The sequence below is a fragment of the Eurosta solidaginis genome, chromosome 4 (assembly GCF_040869045.1).
Source record: "Eurosta solidaginis isolate ZX-2024a chromosome 4, ASM4086904v1, whole genome shotgun sequence".
Classification (NCBI taxonomy): Eukaryota; Metazoa; Arthropoda; class Insecta; order Diptera; family Tephritidae; genus Eurosta; species Eurosta solidaginis.
Genome location: NC_090322.1, coordinates 101,182,843 through 101,198,494, shown reverse-complemented (window position 1 = coordinate 101,198,494; position 15,652 = coordinate 101,182,843). Strand labels below are relative to the sequence as shown.

General features: G+C 37.8%; 1 long non-coding RNA gene and 1 pseudogene across 1 annotated transcript; one reads left to right on the top strand and one right to left on the bottom strand.

Annotated features, from left to right (window-relative positions):
- Positions 1-5,773: 5,773 nt before the first annotated feature.
- LOC137248091 (uncharacterized) lies at positions 5,774-8,094 on the bottom strand. The gene is made up of 2 exons (XR_010952061.1): positions 7,481-8,094; positions 5,774-7,421 (listed from the first exon to the last, which is right to left on the bottom strand). It is a non-coding gene; the product is annotated as an uncharacterized lncRNA (long non-coding RNA).
- Positions 8,095-9,711: 1,617 nt separating this feature from the next.
- Positions 9,712-12,778, top strand: LOC137248625 (spermatogenesis-associated protein 20-like; annotated as a pseudogene).
- Positions 12,779-15,652: the final 2,874 nt, after the last annotated feature.

Here is a 15,652-nt window from a genome sequence, read left to right as displayed (position 1 = left end):
GGAGTGGACTTCTTAATCGACCAGGGCATCAAGATCGACATGCAAAGCAAGACGATGCGATATAAGAACATGGATGTACCACTTAATTTCGGCTACGAGAGAGGCTACAGCAGTAAACGAGTGCTGGTGGAAGAGAGTCAGCGAATACCACCAAAATCCGAAGCAGTCATCTGGGCAAAGGTTGATGGAGATTGTGGGACAAACAAATTGTGGGTTGTCGAAGCAGCAAACAAATCAGCACTGAACATACTTGTAGGAAAAACCCTGGCTATGACAAAACAAGATGGACGTGTTCCGGTAAGAGTACTCAATGAGTTCAATTCACCACTCAAACTGACAAAAGGAGCTATTTTGGGAAGATGCCAAGAGGCTGAAGTAGTTATTAACTGTGAACAGCTCCAGGAACACGTTTCAGCTAGTAATACTAATCTTTCAAATGACATCACGGCATGGACGCAGGGGCTAGAGGAAGCATATCAGAGTAAGGCAAAACAACTGCTCCTAAAGTACGCGAACATATTTGACCAGGATGGTTCTAAACCAGGCCGCACCAACGTTGTGAAACATCAAATTGACACTGGAGATGCGAGGCCGATCCGTAAAGCTCCCCGTAGTGTTCCACTGGCGAAGCGGGAAGTTGTGAGTCAAATTATAAAAGAAATGAGCGACATCGGCGTCATCGAACCATCAGCTAGTCCCTGGAGCTCACCGGTAGTACTTGTAAAGAAGAAGGATGGAAAAATGAGGTTTTGCGTGGACTACCGGAAGTTGAATGACGTTACGAAAAAGGATAGCTACCCATTGCCAAGAATTGACGACACTCTAGACTCGCTCTCTGGTACGAAATGGTTTTCCACACTGGACTTGAAAAGCGGCTACTGGCAAGTGGAGGTAAAGGAGGAAGACAAAGAGAAAACAGCCTTCAGCGTCGGAGATGGTCTTTGGCAATTTACAGTAATGCCCTTTGGACTATGTAATGCACCAGCTACTTTCGAGAGACTCATGGATCAGGTATTGAAAGGACTACATTGGAAAACATGCTTGGTGTACCTGGACGACATCATCGTATTGGGCAAGAATTTCGATGAACATCTTAAGAACTTGGAGGAAGTTTTCCAAAGAATAGCTGGCGCTGGTCTGAAGTTAAGTCCCAAAAAGTGTGCGCTGTTTAAAAAGGAAGTAAATTATTTGGGTCACAAGGTAACGACAGAGGGCATCTGCACTGCGAACGAAAAGATAGAGGCTGTAAAGGATTGGCCAAGACCACAGAACCTACATGAATTAAGAAGTTTCCTTGGGCTGTGCACATATTACCGCCGATTTGTACAAAATTTTTCCAGCGTAGCCCATAGCCTCCATGAGCTTACAAGAAAAAATAAAGCTTTTGAATGGAAGAAGGAGCAAGAAGTGGCTTTCCAAACATTGAAGGAGCATTTGTGCACTGCCCCAATGTTAGCATATCCGATTCCAGGAGCAACATTTATTCTAGATACAGATGCAAGTGGATATGCTATAGGAGGCGTTTTATCACAACTGGTCGATGGACAGGAGAAGGTAGTTGCATATTACAGCCGTTCGATTGGAAAACCAGAGAGGAACTACTGTGTTACGCGGAGAGAGCTGTTGGCATTGGTAGACTGCATTAAACATTTTCACAAATACTTCTACGGCCAGCGATTCCGTGTCAGGACAGATCACGCAGCGTTGAAATGGCTTCTGCAGTTCCGTAATCCGGAAGGACAATTGGCACGGTGGATCGAGCGACTACAAAGCTACGACTTTTCCATTGAGCATCGAAAAGGTAGTACCCATGGAAATGCTGATGCAATGTCACGAAGACCATGTAGTTTGGAATGCAAGCACTGTTCAAAAACCGAGGCTAAAGAAGACATTATAGATGTCCGGCTAATGAATATAACATATACAGATGAATGGGACAAGGAACAGCTAAGAAAGTGCCAGCTAGAAGATGCAGATCTGTCACGTGTTATGCAAGGGCTCGAATGAAATGAAAGACCAAACAGAGAAGAGATGTCAGCAGAGAGTCCCATTGCGAAGTCATATTGGGCACAGTGGAACAGTTTAGAATTGATATCCGGTTGCCTTCATCGAGTATGGGAGAGTGAGGATGGTAAATACAAGAATAAACTGATAGTTGTTCCCAGAAAGAGGATTCCTGACGTGCTCAGCGAGCTGCATAATGGTCCAAGCGGAGGTCATCTTGGAATCACGAAGACGCTCGAGAAGATTAAACAGAGATTCTATTGGGTTGGTTGCCGTCAGTCGGTCACTGAGTGGATTGCGAACTGCGAGGTTTGCAGCAGAGCGAAAGGGCCCAGAACACGAAGTCATGGCCAGATGAAGCAATATAACTCAGGTGCGCCATTTGAAAGGATCGCCATGGATGTCGCAGGTCCATTTCCTACTAGTAACCGCGGAAACAAATACGTACTGGTGGTTATGGATTATTTCAGTAAATGGCCAGAGGTATACCCAATCCCAAACCAAGAAGCAGAAACAGTAGCAGAAGTGGTTAAAAACGAATGGGTTGCAAGGTATGGTGTACCAATGGAGTTACATTCAGACCAAGGCAGGAATTTCGAATCAGCTGTGTTCCAGGAAATGTGTAAGTCATTGGGCATTCGAAAAACACGGACAACTGCATTGCATCCTCAATCCGATGGTATGGTAGAACGATTCAATAGAACATTGGAGGAGCACTTAAGGAAAGTAGTAGACAAGTACCATAAAGAATGGGATACCCGCATACCATTATTCTTGATGGCTTACCGATCAGCAGTGCATGAGACAAAGGGCCAAACCCCTGCAAAAGTAATTTTTGGCAATGACCTTAGACTGCCAGCTGATTTGAAGTTTGGGATAGATGCCAATGCGGAGAGAAATGTCAGGAAATCCACTAGTGATTTGGAAGAAGAGCTAAGAGAAATACATGATCTGATAAGGCAACGAACAAAGATTATGAGTGACAAGATGAAAGCCAGATACGATAAAGCAATTAATTCAGAAGGTTTTCAGGAAGGAGATTTGGTGCTGTTATACAACCCACAACGTAAAAAAGGTTTGTCCCCAAAATTGCAGTGTAATTGGGAAGGCCCATACAAAGTTGTAAAACGGATCAACGATGTAGTGTACCGCATACAAACCATCGGTAAACCACGAACCAAAATGAAAGTGGTCCATTTGGAAAGGCTGGCAACGTTTAGATCGAGAGATTTGTCTGATGGAGACGATCAGACTTAGGTGGAGGGCAGTGTCACGGATATTACCACCCCTAAGTTATCCCATCACTAAGGCGATGCTAAGGCCATGCCAAGCAGTATTTACGTTAATAATCAAATCAAGTATACACATATATAAGGCAGCCCAGAGAGATGTCACACACAGATGCATTTACTTATACGGCTATGTGCGCGCGAGAGACTGTAAACTACAAACATTCACATCAATAATTCAATCTTTATGTGTTTACATAAACGAATAAATAATTGCATCTACACATATGTACGTATACGAGCAGCGGAGCGGCAATGCACAAACACATGCATATATCTTATCTCAGTGGTCACAAGAGAGGGCAATAATTTGTGCACGTAGTTGTGGCTGGCGATTTTGTAGCCGAAACAACTAGTAACTTCTGGAAATCGAAGAGCCTAGAAGTAGGCAGCGTAAACTATAAAAGCAGTGCAGGCGAGTAAGAAGTAATTCAGTTTGATTTGAATTGTCAAGCAGTTACGAGTAAGACGATATCTAGCGAGCAATAGCACTATTATTTTGAAAGTCAGTTTCCTTTAAGCTATCAGTTTGGTTATTAAGCTATTCGTTGCACAGTTTGAGTGTTATTGTGAAGTATTTTAATAAAGGCCATTTTCAATATTGGAGTTATTTATTCAACAGTTTAGCGATACGATCCTAGCAAAAGGGCAAATAAATGGATTTGCAGGAAATTCGTTACAATATCTTTTGCCAACACAGGTTAGCGATGTGCTTGCACAGGAAAAGATTTCAATTGGAAAACAAAAACCAATTAAGAGAGTTTATTTATTGTTAAATAGTTTTCTTTTCTTTATATCAACAGTATTAATTTAAGTTGCAATATCACGTTCATATATAATAAGGGATGTGATACGATTGCTGTCGGAATTAGATTTGAAACCAATCAATACTCGTGCTAAGGGTTGTAGAATTATTGCTTGAATAATTAGATTTAGAACAATAATAAGTCTGACTTTATTACAAGTCGTACATTTTTAAATTCATCAATTACGACAGCAATCGGATTCCACGACACCTTTGAATATTCTTGATTTGAAAAAAGAGTAAACGTAATCTGAATTTCTACTAAGCTTTAAGTTGTAGATTATTCAAATAATTGAAGTTTTTTCTGAAGCTTAAAATTATTTTCTGCTCGCTTAGAAAAGATTTCAATTGGAAAACAAAAACCAATTAAGAGAGTTTATGTTATTATTAAAGTACTTACTTTTCTTTATATCAATTGTATTAATTTAAGTTGCAATATCACGTACATATATAATAAGGGATGTGATACGATTGCTGTCGGAATTAGATTTGAAACCAATCAATACTCCTGCTTTGGGTTGCAGAATTATTGCTTGAATGATTAAATTAGAACAATAATAAGTCTGACTCAATTAATAGTCGTACATTTTTAAGTTCTTCAATTACGACAGCAATCGGATCCACGACACCTTTGAATATTCTTGATCTGAATTTCTACTAAGCATTAAGTTGTAGATTATTCAAATAATTGGAGTTTTTTCTGAAGCTTAAAATTATTTTTTGCTCGCTTAGAAGAGATTTCAATTGGAAAACAAAAACCAATTAAGCGAGTTTATTTATTATTAAAGTTCTTCTGTTTTATATGAACTGGATTAATATAAGTTCCAAGTTCATGTACATATATAATAATATTGAAAATAATAAATATTGAAAATTCAATTTTTTTGGTTCATATTTTATTCATATGGCTGTTCCAGGTAAAGTAAATCTACAGGTAAAATTCACGTTATATGGCGGTTATATAAATGGTAAAACCGCAGTAAAATTGATTGTCAAATGACTCGAAAATGTAGAGTGAAATGACGGAAAAATTACCGCCATTTGACGAGCATAGTGACGTGTGTGAGCAGCACAGTGCTATGCTCACATCCTATAAGTGGGAGCGGAATGCACGATCACATTAATAGGAACGAAACGGAAAATTTGGTCACAAAAGTTCATCACGCCCATGCAAACGTGACTATGAATATAACCGCTGCAGAAAGTCACAATGACCGTAAAATGACTAGTAAAATGACGTGGAGCGTTTTTGCAGGGCACAAAACGCCAAAAAATTATACGGCTATGCATTTGCTACCCCTGCAAAAACGCTCCAAGTCATTTGACTAGTCATTTTACGGTCATTATGACTTTCTGCAGCGGTTATATTCATAGTCATGTTTGCATGGGCGTGATGAACTTTTGCGACCAAATTTTCCGTTTCGTTCCTATTAATGTGATCGTACATTCCGCTCCCACTTATAGGATGTGAGCATAGCACTGTTCTGCTCACACACGGGACAATGCTCGTCAAATGGCGGTCATTTCTTCAGTCATTTCACTCTACATTTTTGAGTCTTTTGACAATAAAGTTTACTGCGGTTTTACCATTTATATAACCGCCATATAACTTGAATTTTACCTGCCGATTTACTTTACCTGGAGCAGCCACATGAATAAAATATCAACCAAAAAATTAAATTTTCAATATTTATTTTTCATTATAACAACCAAACATAACATATAATATAAGCATTTATCTGGTTTTGCATCTTGGAGCCTCATATGTATGAAATTGCAACTTAAATTAATACATTTAATATAAAAAAGAAGTAAGTACTTTAATAATCACATAAAAAATATATTAATTGCTTTGAGCTATATTGCTGCAGCAGCTAACTTTATATTTGGACAATTCAGAAGTGTGTTATATTCATGTAAAATTTGAGTTGTTTCCATGGTTGTTTACTCTTTTTTCAGATCAAGAATATTCAAAGGTGTCGTGGAATCCGATTGCTGTCGTAATGATGAACTTAAAAATGTACGACTAGTAATTGAGTCAGACTTATTATTGTTCTAAATCTAATCTTTCAAGCAATAATTCTGCAACCCTTAGCAGGAGTATTGATTGGTTTCAAATCTAATTCCAACAACAATCGTATCACGAAATACCTTATTATTTATGTACATGAAATTGTAACTTAAATTAATACAGTTGATATAAAGAAAAGTAAGTATTTTAATTATAAATAAACTCTCTTAATTGGTTTTTGTTTTCCAATTGAAATCTTTACTAAGCGAGCAGAAAATAATTTTAAGCCTTAGAAAAAACTCCAATTATTTGAATAATCTACAACTTAAAGCTTAGTAGAAATTCAGATTAGGCTTACTCTTTTTTCAGATCAAGAATATTCAAAGGTGTCGTGGAATCCGATTGCTGTCGTAATTGATGAACTTAAAAATGTACGACTAGTAATTGAGTCAGACTTATTATTGTTCTAAATCTAATCTTTCAAGCAATAATTCTGCAACCCTTAGCAGGAGTATTGAATGGTTTCAAATCTAATTCCAACAGCAATCGTATCACGAAAGACCTTATTATATATGTACATGAAATTGTAACTTAAATTAATACAGTTGATATAAAGAAAATTAAGTATTTTAATAATAAATAAACTCTCTTAATTGGTTTCTGTTTTCCAATTGAAATATTTTCTAAGCGAGCAGAAAATAATTTTAAGCCTTAGAAAAAACTCCAATTATTTGAATAATCTACAACTTAAAGCTTAGTAGAAATTCAGATTAGGTTTACTCTTTTTCAGATCAAGAATATTCAAAGGTGTCGTGGAATCCTATTGCTGTCGTAATTGATGAACTTAAAAATGTATGACTAGTAATTGAGTCAGACTTATTATTGTTCTAAATCTAATCATTCAAGCAATAATTCTGCAACCCTTAGCAGGAGTATTGATTGGTTTCAAATCTAATTCCGACACCAATCGTATCACAACCCTTATTATATATGTACATGAAATTGCAACTTAAATTAATACTGTTGATATAAAAAAAAGTAAGTACTTTAATAATAAATAAACTCTCTTAATTGGGTTAAATTGAAATCTTTTCCTGTGCAAGCACATCGCTAACCTCTGTTGGCAAATATATGATTATACTCTCTTCGATAGATAGTCGGACGAGCCGCTACTCGGCGATGTAGAGATGACCGTTGTGTCGGTGGCAGCAGTTACAACAGCAGTTTCTAACTTTGCACCATCCGTACAGTGTGATCACTGCCTTTTCCAATTGCTTGGCGCCAGCAATTTTTGCTGTTTGTAAAGCTTTAGCTGTAATGCAAATATATAGATGGGTTGAAGTGGTTTTCGTATGGTATTCAACAACTCACCCTTTACCATCATCACAGCCTTCTCATCGATTTTGAATATGTGTACTGTTTCAGTATTCAGACCTAGTTCGTTTGGTGCAATATTTTCGATTTAATTATGTATACTATCCGTTAGGCAGACAATTAGGTGCGTTCGATTCATTCATATACTGTGTGTATTTGAGCCGTAGACGCATTGGCAGATATTTTGATTCTTTTTGAAGTGTAACATTTGTAAACAGTTGGGTTTCTCTGCTGTCACCATCACCACTAGCTATCACTAGCTATTGAAGAGACGCTACGAGTCACGCTGTGGCCACCTTGTCACAGTTACTGATGGAGATAATGCGAAGCCATCTTTACCATCTTATAATAAATTGAACTGTAGAGGAAGAAACATTTTATAAAATTTGAAAAGTTTGATGGAATAAGAAGACGTTGCAAGTTAAAGGTTGCTACTTAAATCTTCACTTTATTGAATAAATTCTTGTCTTTTATACTAATTTGCTTAACCTATACATTAATAAATATCTAAATACTAATAACTAAAAATAAGTACATAGGGAATGGAGAATGCATACATGTCTGTTTGTATACGGTCTTTGTATACATGTATTTTTGTATGCATAACTCCATACATGTATTTTTGTACATTTAGCAGCGTCAGCAGATCAGTTTGAGTGTTTCGGTATTTTCCCAAAAGAGGCTTGTATGTTAGTATGTATAATTACAATGGGTTGTATGTTTATGTATAACTGATTAGCTGTGAATGGATATAGGTCTCATGTCCGGAATTCCATATCGTCTGTGTTAGTTCAATAATTTATGTTGGGAAAAATATTGTAATATGATTATTACTAAAATATATTTGGAATTTATACAGCGTAATGCCGCAAGTGTGTTACAGTCGTTGTGAGGTATAATGGTACCTTACAGTGGGTATGACGTATAATGCTACAAATTTAATAAAATCAAAAAATGATAGTTGTGTTAAAATGGGGTAAATTATTGTATGTTAAAGTATAGCGAAGTTTGAATAGGTTTTATTCTTAATTCTTAGAAACATGTACGAAAGTACCTGATAAGATATTAAAAATCCTCAACGCTTTTTTTGCATTAACTTAAAAAAACTCATATTCAAACTTCTGCTTAACTTCTACATATCAATAGCTACCTTTACCACCAGGAGTCACTATTGCTTCTACGCCTATGCTATTGTTTCCTACATCGATGAGCTTTGTAATAAAATAAACAGCTATCTCTCCAATCTCTCCAGTTTTGTCGCCCCGCGAAACCTGATATTGTAACCAACCAAATCATCGGTGATCTTATTTAAAACACGGCCGCACCAAATGTCGACCATATGACATTACCCTACCGATTGTCTTACACCTTAAAATTTTGGGTGTGACTTTCGATCAGGATCTACATCTTGGAGAGCATGCACTAGCACGAATACTAGTAACGAAAATCCAGAGCTGTAACAAATATTTAATATAATTCGATAATTTGGCAGTACTAGGGGTAAATATAAATAGACGTTTGCATGGTACGCGTCTCCGATATGGTCGCCAAGCCTAAAGGTTACTCACTGGAAGAAAATACAGGCCTGCCAAAATGCTGCCCCCAAAACCGCTACGGGCTGCCTCCTTATGTCCTCGGAACACCACCTGCACAATGAAGCGAGAAAACTCCCAATACGGGAAAGAAATGAAATGCTAACCAAACAGTTTCTGTAAAATAGCCAGCATCCCAACAGACATCTGATTATTGATCCAACACTGCTTAGGGGCTTAAAGAGTCATCTCCGCAAGCATTATGAGGAAATGAGGCACCTGAGAACTCAGCCGTATGAAGTAAAAAACACAAGCAAGTCCTCACTGAACTCCACAAACAGGCGTCGGACCTTTATGCTAGGAATTGCCCGGTGAATCCAGTACTCAAAGAGCAGTACCCAAAACTTGCGGAAGATCGCGTACTCCCCAGAAAAAAAGCGAGTCACTCTAGTTCAACTTCGTTCTGGATACTGTAACAGGTTAAACTCTTACCTATCCAGAATCTACCCCTACATACAAAATGTATGCCCGCTTGCAATGTGTCCCCACATGACACCAACCACCTCTTTAATTGTAATGTGGAACCAACGCCTCTAACACCCCCTTCCTTATGGTCCACCCCTGTTGAAACAGCAAGTTCCTTGGACTCCCGTTAGAGGATATTGATGACAATTTGTGATTAGTCAGACCTATTGGATGAGGCGAAGCACTGTTACAACAACAACAACAACCAGTGCTAAAGTTGATTTTATTTTAATTACTTGCAGTTGGGGCATGCCCTCATTCTCTACTGTGCTCAAAACTATCGCCTCCAAATGGCAATCCAATCAAGATGAGCTAAAAGTAACAGGCAAACATATTATAGTAGCAATACAAAAATCACTAAGCGAAAAATCGACGACAGCTGTATTTGAGCCAGGTAGTGCGAACGCTAAGCTGCAAGAGTCTTTACGCATCTTTAAGCGGCGTTATGATCAACAACACGGCGGTTTTGGTACACAACGAAATTTCCTGAAGGTTCACGTCTCAAATTCCTTTTACATGCCTATATTAGCCGTGTTTTTTAACACGCGCGTATACGTTTCGTTTGCGCGTGTTAAAAAACGCCTATCTTCGCTTAGATAATGCTTAGGAGACCCATCTAGCGGCTGTGGTAAAACAACTAGCTACAGCAACAGGGTGTACCGAAAAGCGGAGACGCAACGCTCTGATGGCCATAGGGTATAACATATAGCTGAATCAGTTGCGATGAATTGTGGACACACATATAATACATAGAATTAGTGTACAGGGTGAAACAAAGACACATATTTCAGTTACATCTGAGTATAATGCGTATTGAAATTTAGTAGGACAAAATTTATGCGCAGCAATTTCAGAGGTGTATTTATAGTTTGTCTCTTAGCAGTCAATATAAAGTTTAAGCGTAAACGGATATACGCGTGTTAAAAAACACGGCTATTATCACCAAAGATGCAGATGTGCTCGATATGGTGCTGCAAACCTTACAACACATTGGTCACGGTGGTATACATGATCATGTTTTTGGTGGTTTTGCGCGTTACTCGGTGGATCGTGTTTGGCATGTGCCACATTTTGAAAAAATACTCTATGATCAAGGTCAACTTATGACCGCCTACGCAAGTGCTTATAAGCTAACAAATGATAAGACATATGTATATGCGCTATGCTGATGGTATATTTCGTTATTTAATGAAAGATTTACGTCACCCTGGGGATGGTTTCTTTGCTGGCGAAGATGCTGATTCTTTACCTACAGCAGATGCTAGCGCAAAAGTCGAAGGTGCGTTCTATGCTTGGACTTGGGCTGAAGTGAAGTCGGCTGTGGATGCAAACGCAACGCTTTATGGAGAAATAAAATTGGACATGGAACGTATATTTGAAATTTATACTTTTCACTACGACTTGCGTGCAAAGGGCAATGTTGAACCAAAAAGTGATCCGCATGGTCATCTAACTGCGAAAAATATACACATTGTTCGTGGTTCCATTGCTGAGACATGTGATAAATTCGGCTTAACCGAAGAGCAATTACAACGGGTACTTAATATTACCAATGAAGTCTTGCACAAAATACGCGATCAACGTCCACGTCCACATTTGTATACAAAAATTATTTGTGCATGGAATGGATTAGTGTTGTCGGGTGTAGCTCAATTGGCAAATTGTGGTGGTGAAAAGCGGCACGAATATGCAAAATCAGCTGAAGATTTATATAAATTTATGCGTAACCATTTATATGATAACGAAAGAAAAGTGGTGCTCCGCTCTTGCAATGGACTAGGGACTGGTGATGCAACGCTGGAAAGTATAGCATAAGTTATTTTATGAATTTTACAGTACCACACCTATCGATGGCTCCCTTGACGACTACCTTTTTCTCATCAGAGGTCTGTTGGATTATTATAAAATGTCGTTGGATGGCAGCGTGCTAAAATGGGCACGTGAACTTCAGGAGATACAAGATGTACGATTTTGGGATAATACACATGGCGCATATTTCTATTCAGAAGAAAATTCTCCAAATGTGATTGTACGCCTAAAAGAAGGTAGTTCATTGTTTTTTATAATCAGTATTGGTTTTTGATGGCAGAGGGGAATTGAGCTACTCTGTAGCCAAATGATTTTTGGGAAACCTAAAACTAAATTATAGCTCAAAGGCAAGTCAGTGTTCAAAGTAACTAGAAGCAGGTGTTGTGATAACCTTCAGCATGCTCACACCAGTGTAAGGGGTGATATGATATTGGGGTTAAGGAAATCGTTCTCGCTATAATTGTGAGTATTTTTACTCTTACAACATAAACCGAATAAAAGGTCTCTTGTGTGATTGAAAAGGTGGTTCGAACCTGCGTAATAAAGCTACTGACTACAGCAGGGCCATCTCTGAGAATTCGAGAAATGCCAAGGCGTGGAAGGCATTAAGCTAAGATAGATACACTACCACGAAGCCTCAGTTTAGCTTTACGTAAGAGCAAGTTTGAGTAAGTGTTCTAGCACGGAACTGACATGAGGGGTTAAACTCTTACATTTTTGACAAATTTTTGAAATTAACTCTGAGCTAAAAAATAACTTAACGTTCTGCAAATGAACCTAAGTCTTTCTTATTGTTACAAAAAATGTGAATTTGTCTTACTTTTCAGATCATGATGGCGCTGAACCATGTGGCAACAGCATAGCTGCACGCAATCTTATCTTACTCTCACATTATTTGGACGAAAAAGCTTTAAGCAACGCGCTTCTAAACTGCTTGAATTCTTTGCTGATGTTAATCCTTTCGGTTATACGCTACCCGCTATGATGTCCGCATTATTGTTACATAAAAATGGTCTTGATTTGGTAGCAGTTGTCGGTCCAGAATCGAATGATACACGACGTTTTGTTGAAATATATCAAAAATTCTATATACCTCCACAATATCCGGATGATACTTATAATCAACGTGTACAACAAAAATTCAAAATGATAAATGGTAAAACAACGGTTTATATATGTCATGATCGTGTTTGTCAGCTACCAGTTACCGATCCAGAGCAACTTGAACAAAATTTGAAAGAAAATTTCTTTAAGAATGAACATTAGGCATGTAATATGTATGTAGAGTTTTTTTTTATGATTTTCGTTATATGTAATCATGTAGTAAAGGCGCTTGGAAGGTAGTTATTAGAATGAGTTATGGTGTATAGCTGATACATTTATATGTCTAGTTATTAATAAATGTATTTTCAAATTCTTCGATTTCAAACTTGAATTGATTCGATTTCAACCTCACCTAACCGCGGCGAATCCTGTTTCACTAACAGACGAGGTTCTGGCGACCTCAAGCTCCTTTGGAACTTGAGGTGGCGAGGGAGGGATAGCCTGAAGGTTTAATGTGGCCATATAAATCGTTCCCGAAATGGTCGGGGTAGCACTTTAATGGTGCTGTGTTACCGGAGCGTACCGGATCTGTATCCGGCAAAGGACCATCACGTCGACAACACTCCCCAAAGCCTTCGGGGAGTAACCTTATCGCTACAACAACAACACCAACAACGACAACAACAACATAATCCAAGTTAGATAATCTAAACTCTACCACTATATGTCTAGGTTTCATTGCTTAGAGAATTTATGTAGTAATTGCATTTACTTACATGCTTGAATTCAGAAGAAATATATGCCTTCTTTGTCAAGCTGGATGTTTTTGTTATCGTATTGCCTGTCAAACCGAATTTTGGCTAATAAGTTCGCGATTCTTGTTCTAGTTCACGAAAAACAGTTGCATTGCGGACATCTGGACTCTCTGAGCATATATAGCAGTTTGAGGTTTCTTAAATAACTCCAATTTTGGCACTGGTTTCATAGAAATTACAAAACGATTCGTTTTCTGTGCACTTGTTAGTGGTGTACGCATTGGTGATGAGAATGGAGTTTTAGCTACAAAAACATGAAGAAAATGAAATCAAATTTTATAAGTGTTATTACATTAAGTAAAAAACTTCTAAATCAACTAATAGTAATTAGTTACAACCCAGATCTAAGCGAGTTAACCAGCTTAAAAGCCATCAATAACAAGAGCCAAGAATATATCCCCGGCATACCTGCCGACCAAAATGATTCAAGGGGTTGTGATTGCCAACCTCACCTACCCGTGGCGAATCCTGTACCTAACAATTTGGTGTGAACAATTGGTGCCAGTTAACCCTCCGAAATAATCGGCGCAATTGTACGCCGTTGTGTTGGCATTAATTTGGCAAAATGCAAAAGCTTTTCATCCTTCCCCGTCTTTATGCTAGGATCAAGCCGTTCGTTCCAGCGTGCCTTACATTTCTTGGAAGATTTGCGGTGCAGCAGTGATGCAATACGTGACCACTGGTTTTTGCCATATTTCATTACAGCTGCTTTGAGGATTTCATCCTGAAAGTTATCAATTTAGTTAATAAACGGCCAAAAGTAACCAGTCGCGTCAAATGCTTATCTCAGTGTTTCTCCACACACCAACTTTTATCATAATTCGCGGCATGGTGCTATATAATTGTGAATTCGGGAAAATTTTAGAATAGCACCCCCGAGTTCGGGGTAAAACTTGGTATCAAATGAAAGTGGGAGTTCTCCCGATCGCAAATATATATATTTTAAAGTGCGCGAACTTATAATTTAAAAGTTATTTGTTGTTAAAGTTTGCAAATTTAGCAAATTTCTATAGCTCTTTAAATTACAATTTACACACCTTTCAAAACCTTAATCCACATACATATCTATATAAATTGGCAACGATAAACTTAGATTGCATTTTTGTATATTTCTCATTTCATTTTTGCATTGTTTTTACTTATTATAAATGTTTTTATTAAATCAATCGCGCTTTTGTAGCAACATGCACATATATATATATATATATATTTTTTTTTTTATTGATGACATTACAAAGCTGTACGTATACACATATAAAATTTGGAAACTTTAACACCAAATAACTTTTAAATTATAACTTTGCGCACTTTAAAATATTTATTTTTGTGATCTGGAGAACTCCCTCTTAATTTTAAAACTTTCCGGAGTTATACATTGTGGGAAAGCAAAATCAGCATGCTATTTCATTTGCACAATTTTTCATTCCAAATCGTCACCCCTGTCAAAAATTCGTGTGGCTGTGTGCGTTTTTGGTCACACGATTTTTGCAGGGACGTCGAAATTTAAAACGAAAAAAAGTTGTTCACGATCCGTAGCTTTCATTTGCTGTAGCAACGTTTCCAACACCAAATACAAAAAATTCTGGGCTCGAATCGTAGCATACGATCACGGATCAGCAACCTTACGAAAGAAAATTACGTGATACGTCAAACGTATAAACAAAATGGGATTATAACATACGATAGCAAACGGAACGTAATTTCATTTCAATTCACAATAAATTTTACGATCCACATTAGTTTGGATTGTATTTTTAGCTCACAATAGATTTTGAAGTGTCAAATTGGTTGCCAAGAATATAAAAAACAAGTAAGGAAGGCTAAGGTGTAACCGAACATTACATACTCAGTTGAGAGCTATGGAGACAAAATAAGGGAAAATCACCATGTAGGAAAATGAACCAAGGGTAAGCCTGGGATGTGTTTGTATGACATGTGTATCAAATGGAAGGTTTTAAAGAGTATTTTAAGAGGGAGTAGGCCATAGTTCTATAGGTGGACGCCATTTAGGGATGCCATAAACGTGGACCAGGGCTGACTCTAGAATTTGTTTGTACGATATGGGTATCAAATGAAAGGTATTAATGAGTATTTTAAAAGGGAGCGGGCCTTAGTTCTATGGGTGGACGCCTTTTCGAGATATCGCCATAAAGGTGGACCAGGGGTGACTCTAGAATTTGTTTGTACGATATGGGTATCAAATGAAAGATGCTAATGAGTATTTTAAAAGGGAGTGGGCCTTAGTTCTATAGGTGGACGTTTTTTCGAGACATCGCCATAAAGGTGGACCAGGAGTGACTCAAGAATTCGTTTGTATAATACGATATGGGTATCAAATTAAAGGTATTAATGAGGGTTTTTAAAGGGAGTGGTGGTAGTTGTATATGTGAAGGCATTTTCGAGATATTGACCAAAATGTGGACCAGGGTGACCCAGAACATCAT